The sequence below is a fragment of the Neovison vison genome, chromosome 1, assembly GCF_020171115.1.
Source record: "Neovison vison isolate M4711 chromosome 1, ASM_NN_V1, whole genome shotgun sequence".
NCBI lineage: Eukaryota > Metazoa > Chordata > Mammalia > Carnivora > Mustelidae > Neogale > Neogale vison.
The window spans coordinates 127,600,969-127,610,222 of NC_058091.1; the positions used below are offsets into that span (position 1 = coordinate 127,600,969).

The 9,254-nt window shown below is 40.3% G+C and overlaps 1 long non-coding RNA gene across 1 annotated transcript; it reads left to right on the forward strand.

Moving 5' to 3' along the window:
- Positions 1 to 1,991: 1,991 nt before the first annotated feature.
- LOC122900064 lies at positions 1,992 to 4,957 on the forward strand. The gene is made up of 3 exons (XR_006383167.1): positions 1,992 to 2,176; positions 2,973 to 3,113; positions 4,931 to 4,957. It is a non-coding gene; the product is annotated as an uncharacterized LOC122900064 (long non-coding RNA).
- Positions 4,958 to 9,254: the final 4,297 nt, after the last annotated feature.

The following is a 9,254-nucleotide window of genomic DNA, read 5'->3' on the forward strand; positions in this document are numbered from 1 at the left end:
CTGATATGGACCCTCAACTCTATGGTCAATTAATCTTCGACAAAACAGGAAAAAATATACAGTGGAAAAAAGACAGTCTCTTCAATAAATGGTGCTGGGAAAACTGGACAGCTATATGTAGAAGAATGAAACTTGACCATTCTCTTACACCGTACACAAAGATCAACTCAAAATGGATAAAAGACCTCAACGTGAGACAGGAATCTATCAGAATCTTAGAGGAGAACATATGCAGTAATCTCTTCGATATCAGCCACAGCAACTTCTTTCAAGATACGTCTCCAAAGGCAAAGGAAACAAAAGCGAAAATAAACCTCTGGGACTTCATCAAAATCAAAAGCTTCTGCACAGCAAAGGAAACAGTCAAAAAAACAAAGAGCCAACCCACGGAATGGGAGAAGATATTTGCAAATGACAGTACAGACAAAAGGTTGATATCCAGGATCTATAATGAACTCCTCAAACTCAACCCACACGAAACAGACAAACACATCAAAAAATGGGCAGAAGATATGAACAGACACTTCTCCAATCAAGACATACAAATGGCTATCAGACACATGAAAAAATGCTCATCATCATTAGCCCTCAGGGAGATTCAAATTAAAACCACATTGAGATATCACCTTACACCAGTTAGAATGACCAAAATTAACAAAACAGGAAACAACATGTGTTGGAGAGGATGTGGAGAAAGGGGAACCCTCTTCCACTGTTGGTGGGAATGCAAGTTGGTGCAGCCTCTTTGGAGAACAGTGTGGAGATTCCTCAAGAAATTAAAAATAGAGCTTCCCTACGACCGTGCAATTGCACTCCTGGGTATTTACCCCAAAGATACAGATGTCGTGAAAAGAAGGGCCATCTGTACCCCAATGTTTATAGCAGCAATGGCCACAGTCGCCAAACTATGGAAAGAACCAAGATGCCCTTCAACGGATGAATGGATAAGGAAGATGTGGTCCATATACACTATGGAGTATTATGCCTCCATCAGAAAGGACGAATATCCAACTTTTGTAGCAACATGGACGGGACTGGAAGAGATTATGCTGAGTGAAATCAGTCAAGCAGAGAGAGTCAATTATCATATGGTTTCACTCATTTGTGGAGCATAACCAATAGCATGGAGGACAAGGGGCGTTAGAGAGTAGTAGGGAATTTGGGTAAATTGGAAGGGGAGGTGAACCATGAGAGACTATGGACTCTGAAAAACAGTCTGAGGGGTTTGAAGTGGCGGGGGGGGGGTGGGAGGTTGGGGTACCAGGTGGTGGGTATTATAGAGGGCACAGCTTGCATGGAGCACTGGGTGTGGTGAAAAAATAATGAATACTGTTTTTCTGAAAATAAATAAATTGGGAAAAAAAAAAAACAAATCATCAGTCTAACTTTCAAGTATCCTCAAATCTGTCTCTGTTTCCCATCTTCTTTTTGTCCCCTTTGACTCAGTTAAGTCCAAGTACTCCTCCCTTTCCACACACAGCCTGCTTTTTCCCATCTCCAAATCTCTGCTCAACTGGTTCTCCTGACTTTCCCAAATGTTAGCCAACTTTAAGACCCAACTCAAATATTCCGTCCTCCAAGGAGTTTTCCCAGATTTCACTGAACTAAAAGGAACTCCTGCTTCTTTCAACGTTTCTAACACTGTACTTGTTCTTCTGTTAAAGTATGCAACACTTTGTATAAATGTCTAGCCTCCTCCACTAGACGGCGAAGTAGCTGGGGGTGGGGCTACATTTTATCTCCAGCGAACTGAAGGAAAGAGCCTCCCACGTAGGAGACACTCAACCAAAGTCGCAGAATGCGGGACCATGTCTGCATTCTTGTTTGGGTTCAGTTTTATTTTAAGCACAGGAAAATGCAAAACATCCTGGAATATATTACTCACGATTATTGCCAAGGGAAAGAAATCTGTCTCCTATTTGAAGAACTGCCTGGCGATAGATTGTGGCAATCACACAGTACTTTGCAATTTGCAACGGGCTCCACTTCATTTGATCCCACAAGCTTGTGCGATAAGTCGGTGTGTTACAGGTGTCTCCAGTTCAGAGCTAAGGAACCTGAGACTTGCACAGGAGAAATCACCTGAGGTGCAGTAGCTAGTACGTGGTGAGGCTGCTACTCAGGGCTTGTGATTTCTCACCTTTGTCCACTGCCCTCTTCCAGCCCTCCTCACGAGGTGAGTGAAGACTCTGATAAATTCTTATTGCATTTTAGAGAGATGGCTTCAGAAACTCCAGTATTTCCAGATGAGCATTCATCCTGGGAGAGAAAGATGGAAGGCAAATGAGCTAAGCTTTCAATTCTAGACCTTGAAATAAATAAAAATTTAACAGGTGGTAGAGTTTGAATAGACAGTGATTGAGACTTTTTATTGCTATTTTATTTTTTTTAAAAGATTTATCTGTATGGTGACTAACATAGCATAATAAAAAATTATTTTAGAAAGATTTATTTATTTGTTTTAGAGAGAGAAAGCATGAGCAAGAGGGGCAGAGGGAGAGAGAGAATCTCAAGCAGACTCCCTGTTGCGTGTGTAGTCCCACGTGGGGTTCGATCTCATGACTTTGAGATCATGACCTGAGCCGGAACCAGAAGTCAGAGGCTTCACTGAGCATCACCCAGGGGTCTCAAGACATTTTATATATTAAAAGGAAAGGACACGTACCTGTGAACTATAGCCTGGTCAGTGTAGGCATCTTTGTGCCTGAGTCTTGTGCCTGCTAGAATATTGAAGGCAGCAAGAGCTAAGAGAAAGGGTTCAGGCATCAGACCTACAGAAGTGGGGGCTCAAGCCCCAGCCTTGCTACTTCTGGCTGGCTTTGAGAAAATGACTCTCTGAGCCTATCTTTCCTTACCTGTAAATGAAATAGTCGTCACAGTCACCTCTCAGTGCTGTCATCTTATTCAGTTCTCCCTAGACTCTGAGAAGTGGTTATTTTATTTGTTTGTCATTTTCCACTCCTTTCTCCTAGAGAAAGAAATGGGTCAGAGAGATTCCACACCAGAGCAAGAGATTGCCAAGAAGATGAACCCACTCACTCATGATCCCACCTGCCCGCTTCCATCTGCAGAACCCGGATGGGAAGACCCATCCCAGCAGGGTTCATGTGAAGGTTAGATAAGAAAATGTGTTTGAAGTGTCAAGATGATGTTAATTAGATCCCTTCTCGTTTTTTTAAAACAAATGTTTGTGAACAAATATCCGCAGGTATCTGTATTTCTTTAAATCATGTTTGAATTATAACCCCTTTGTTTAATAACGATTAGTCAGTCAAGTTCATGTTTATATTCAGTTCTGTTTTGGTTTTTCTCCATTCCTGGGGAAAGCTCACCATCAGAACCTGAGGCGGAGCCAAGCCCAGCCCTCCACCAGCGGCAGCAGAGCACACAGGGAAAGGCGCGGTGAGGAAGCTGGGAAGAGCCTTTGAAGTTCTGCTTTTGCAGAAACAAACCTATAAATGATGGCATATATCATAAGCACAGTAATGAATTGCCTTAAAACTGGTGTCTGCTTCACTTTAGTGGTTTTTTTCTTTTTAATAGCAGCATTTTTCTTTTTCTTTTCTTCTTCTTTTTTTAAAGATTTAATTTTAATTTCAGTTAGTTAGCTTCAGGAGTACAATAGAGTGATTCAACACGGCCATACATAGGCCGCATGTTAATGTTTAATGTGGAGTTACAGATGTTGATCAAGGGGGAAAAAAAAAACGTGGGAAGAAAGTATGGTACAAGAATTGTTGTTGAGTCTAGAAAGGCTCCAACTCTATTTTGCATTAACATTTTCATCAGACTTTCTTACCCTCCCTACTGATGAGCCTAGCATCCATGGACTAGAGAACATTCCAGAAGGGAGAGGAATGTTGGGACCTGGAAGAGGGCATAATGACAAGCTGGATGAGACTCAGCCCTGATTCTGAACCTTTGGTCCAACTTACCAGCTATGTGAGCTTTAGCCGATGCCCGAACACTCTTGCAACCCTGTGCCAGAGGTCGCCTACGGTTCCTCAAATCATTTCCTTTTCTCTGGGCACCCAGGGGAAACAAGCAGTGACCCCGGGATGGATTCTGGCCAATGAGATGTACATAGTACCTCCAAGGCTGCTAAAATTCTTCTGTTTTGTCACCTGGAATTTCTCCCTCAAATAATTATTTTTTCCAATGAGAAAAATATGACATACTTACTGGGAAAAATTGAAAAGAAAATTTAGGGTGGAAATATCTGCCTGCTAAAATGATCACTATTAATATCATGGAATATTTCTTAAGTATATTTTTATCAGAGTTGAGAATGTAATGCCCATTCGATTCTGTATCCAGTGTATTTTGTGCTTGCCATGATCATAAGCATTTCCCTATGTTACTAAATATTACTTATTAGACACTACTTTCCAGAGTTCCATAATATTCCATTGTAAAGCTGTACCATCATTTTCCTAACCAATTCCTTATCGTCAGGTAGCTAGGTCATTCCAGTTTTTCAGAGTTATACAACATGCTGTAATGGCTGTATCTGTGAACCTTGGATCGCTTCCTTTGCAGTCTGAATTCCGTGAGGTGATTGAGGCTTTAGACTTGGGTAATACATGACAAAACATTAAATGTGTTAGGAACACCCTGATTTCTGGAATGTAGCAGTGTAGGGAGGTGAGGTGTGGGAACTGGGCTGTCAGAGGCCCTGGGGAGGGTGGCTGAGATTCTTGAAAGAGACTGGAGGGAAATTCTTTTCTGCACCAGCTCTAGGGGGAGACGCTCGGCTGTCTGAGCATGAACGACAATGGAGGATCCTCTCTCCAGGTTTTTTTGAGGATCAGGCAAGCTCTTTTGGGGGGGGGGAGACTCTAGGCTCATAGTTCATGAGCTTGTGGCTACACAGTCACACCATACTTTCTTTTTTTTTTTTTTTTAAAGATTTTATTTATTTATTTGACAGAGAGAGATCACAAGTAGGCAGAGAGACAGGCAGAGAGAGAGAGAGGAGGAAGCAGGCTCCCTGCCGAGCAGAGAGCCCGACGCGGGACTCGATCCCAGGATCCTGAAATCATGACCCGAGCCGAAGACAGCGGCCCAACCCACCGAGCCACCCAGGCGCCATACTTTCTTTAGCATTATTCCTTTTTGCTCATCTATTTTTTTTGACCCACACCTGAGTTTTTTTTTTTTAAATTGAGCTGTAATTAACATGCCATAACATTCACTCTTTTAAAGTGCATAATTCAGTGGTTTCACTATAATCACAAGGTTGTGCAACCGTCACCATTATCTCACGCCAGAACATTTTCATCACCCCAAAAAGAAATGCATACTCATCAACACTCCTTCTCTCCTTGTCCAAACCCTTAGCTCCTAGCAACCCTAATTTATTTTCCTGTCTCTATGGATTTGTCTATTCTAACTTCGTAGATGCTGGGGAATCTGTAATATGTGGCCTTTATGTCTGGCTTCTTTCACTTAGCACAGTGCTGTCAAGGATCATCCACGTTGTAGCATGGATCAATACTTCAATTTTTAAGGCTAAATAACATTCCACTGTATGGACATATTATTTCCGTTTATCCACTCAACAGGTGACAGACATGTGGGCTCTTTCCATTTTTTGGCTGTTATGAATAATGCTGCTATGAACACTTAATTCTCTTCTTCTTTCTTTCTTAGAGAGAGTGTGTGCATACATGCAAGCCAGGGGGTGGGGGCAGCAGGGAGAGGAAGAGAGAATTTTAAGCAAGCTCCACACCCAGCATGGAGCCCCACACAGAGCTCAATCTCACCACCCTGAGTTTATGACCTGGGCTGAAATCAAGAGTCAGATGCTTAACTGACTCAGCCACCCAGATGCCCCATGAACATTTAATTCTAACTTAACTTGTTACAAGTTACTGTGTAGGTTCTTAGTTCCAGTTCTCCTGGGTGTATACCTAGGACGGGAACTCCCGTTTAACTCCATGTTTACCTTATTTAAGAACTGCTCAACTGTTTTCCAGAAGGGAAACACATTTTTCATGTCCTCCAGCAATATATAAGGGTTCCGATGTCTCCACATTTTCCCCCAACACTTGCTCTTTGTCCATCTATCTTACTATAGGCCATGCTAGTAGGTGTGACGGGAGATCTCATTCAGGTTTGGTTTGCATTTTTTAAATGATTAGTGATGATAAACATTTCTTCACATTTTTATTGGGTATTTTTTTTTAATATTTTACTTAAGAAGTTTTTTAATTCCTCTGTTAACATTTTGGAATACATCATTTTTTTTCCAATTTATTTATTTTTAGAAAAACAGTATTCATTATTTTTTCACCACACCCAGTGCTCCATGCAATCCGTGCCCTCTATAATACCCACCACCTGGTACTCCAACCTCCCACCCCCCCGCCACTTCAAACCCCTCAGATTGTTTTTCAGAGTCCATAGTCTCTCGTGGTTCACCTCCCCATCCAATTTACCCCAACTCCCTTCTCCTCTCTAACACCCCTTGTCCTCCATGCTATTTGTTATGCTCCACAAATAAGTGAAACCATATGATAATTGACTCTCTCTGCTTGACTTATTTCACTCAGCATAGTCTCTTCCAGTCCCGTCCATTTTGCTACAAAAGTTGGGTATTCATCCTTTCTGATGGAGGCATAATACTCCATAGTGTATATGGACCACATCTTCCTTATCCATTCATCCGTTGAAGGGCATCTTGGTTCTTTCCATAGTTTGGCAACCGTGGCCATTGCTGCTATAAACATTGGGGTACAGATGGCCCTTCTTCTCACGACATCTGTGTCTTTGGGGTAAATACCCAGGAGTGCAATTGCAGGGTCATAGGGAAGCTCTATTTTTAATTTCTTGAGGAATCTCCACACTGTTCTCCAAAGAGGCTGCACCAACTTGCATTCCCACCAACAGTGGAAGAGGGTTCCCCTTTCTCCACATCCTCTCCAACACATGCTGTTTCCTGTTTTGGTAATTTTGGCCATTCTAACTGGTGTAAGGTGATATCTCAATGTGGTTTTAATTTGAATCTCCCTGAGGGCTAATGATGATGAACATTTTTTCATGTGTCTGATAGCCATTTGTATGTCTTGATTGGAGAAGTGTCTGTTCATATCTTCTGCCCATTTTTTGATGTGTTTGCCTGTTTCATGTGTGTTGAGTTTGAGGAGTTCATTATAGATCCTGGATATCAACCTTTTGTCTGTACTGTCATTTGCAAATATCTTCTCCCATTCCATGGGTTGCCTCTTTGTTTTTTTGACTGTTTCCTTTGCTGTGCAGAAGCTTTTGATTTTGATGAAGTCCCAAAAGTTTCCTGTCTCACGTTGAGGTCTTTTATCCATTTTGAGTTGATCTTTGTGTACGGTGTAAGAGAATGGTCGAGTTTCATTCTTCTACATTACATATAGCTATCCAGTTTTCCCAGCACCATTTATTGAAGAGACTGGATCAAATAATCCTAAAATTTGTATGGAATCAGAAGAGACCCCGAATTGCTAAGGAAATGTTGAAAAACAAAAATAAAGCTGGCGGCATCACCTTACCTGATTTCAAGCTTTATTACAAAGCTGTGATCGCCAAGACAGCATGGTACTGGCATAAAAACAGATGCATAGACCAGTGGAACAGAGTAGAGAGCCCAGATATGGACCCTCAACTCTATGGTCAATTAATCTTCGACAAAACAGGAAAAAACATACAGTGGAAAAAAGACAGTCTCTTCAATAAATGGTGCTGGGAAAACTGGATAGCTATATGTAGAAGAATGAAACTTGACCATTTATTGGGTATTTGTACATCTTCTTTAAATAAATGTGTGTCCAAATCCTTTGCCCATTTTTAAATCTGTTTATCTTTTTGTTGTAGAGTTGTAAGAGGTTTTTTTTTTAAAATATATTCTGGATATAGAGTCTTATCATATATAAGATTTTCAAATACATACTTTTCATTTTGTGGGTTGTCTTTTCACTTTCTTGGTGGTGTTCTTTAAAACACAAATGTTTTTATTTTTGATGAGGTTTGACTTATCTGTTGTTTCTTTCCTTGTACTTTGGTGTCATGACTAACTCAAGGTCACAAAGATTTACTCCTCTTTTCTTCTAAGAGTTTCATAGTTTTAGCACTTGCATTTGTCTTTGGTTCATATTACTTTTGTATATGGCGCAAGGTACAGATCCAAATTCATCTACCTATCTTTCTTTCTTTTCTTCTTTTTCTTTCCCTTTCTTTCTTTCTTTCCTTCCTTCCTTCTTTCTTTCTTTCTTTCTTTCTTTCTTTCTTTCTTTTCTCCTTCCTTCTTTCCTTCCTTTCTGCATGTGGATATGCAGTTATCCAACACCATTTGTTGAAAAAACTATTCTTTTCCTAGTGGATTATCTTGGCACCCTTATTGAAAATCAATTATCTATAAATATATGAATTTATTTTGGGGTTCTCAATATATGTTTATCCTTATACCAGTACCACTCCGTCTTATGATTCGGGTAGGTTTATCATAGGTTTTGAAATTGGGAAGCCTGTGTTTTCCAACTTTGATTTTTTTTTTCAAAATTGTTTTAGCTACTTTGGGTCCCTTACATTTCTATATGAATTAAGATCAATTTGTCAATTTATGAAGAAAAGGCATTTGAGATTTTGACAGGGATTGTGTTGACTTTGTAAGCCAATCTGGGGAGTATTGCCATTTTAACATTATTTAGTCTTCTCCAGTGTTACTCTGAAAAAAAAAACAAACCACAAACATCAACAGTTACTTAACTCACATAACCACAATTATTGTTTTTCTGTTATGTGGATAGCTCCTTTTCCCTCCAACTTCTTTTAAAAATGGAATGCTGTGCCTTGTAAGTAAATTATTTTCTTTTACCAGACAAGCTCAACAGTGTATATTTCTATATTAGACAGTAATGATTCTTTGTAGTGAATTATTGGGAGTAAATACTGTATGAATTTCACTAAAAGGTAGAAATGTCAAGGCAACAAGACATTCAAATAATTGACCAATTTGCCACAAAAGAATAGGTGAATAGGTGGGTGTGTGATGAAAAGGAAAGGTTGGGGTTCGCAGACTACGACGCTCTTCCAGAGTATTAGCAAGAGCTGATTCTGAATCCCATCAGCTCTCCATTCCTCTCCTTTGCACACCATTGTTTGCTGTCCAGGTTTTGAAAAGTACTTAATTTCTCCAAAAGTGGTGCGATCCAGGTATTCAAGTGACTTCGTGGACTTGTGTCTTTAAGGTAGGTCACATATGCTTTTTTAAAAAGATTTTATTT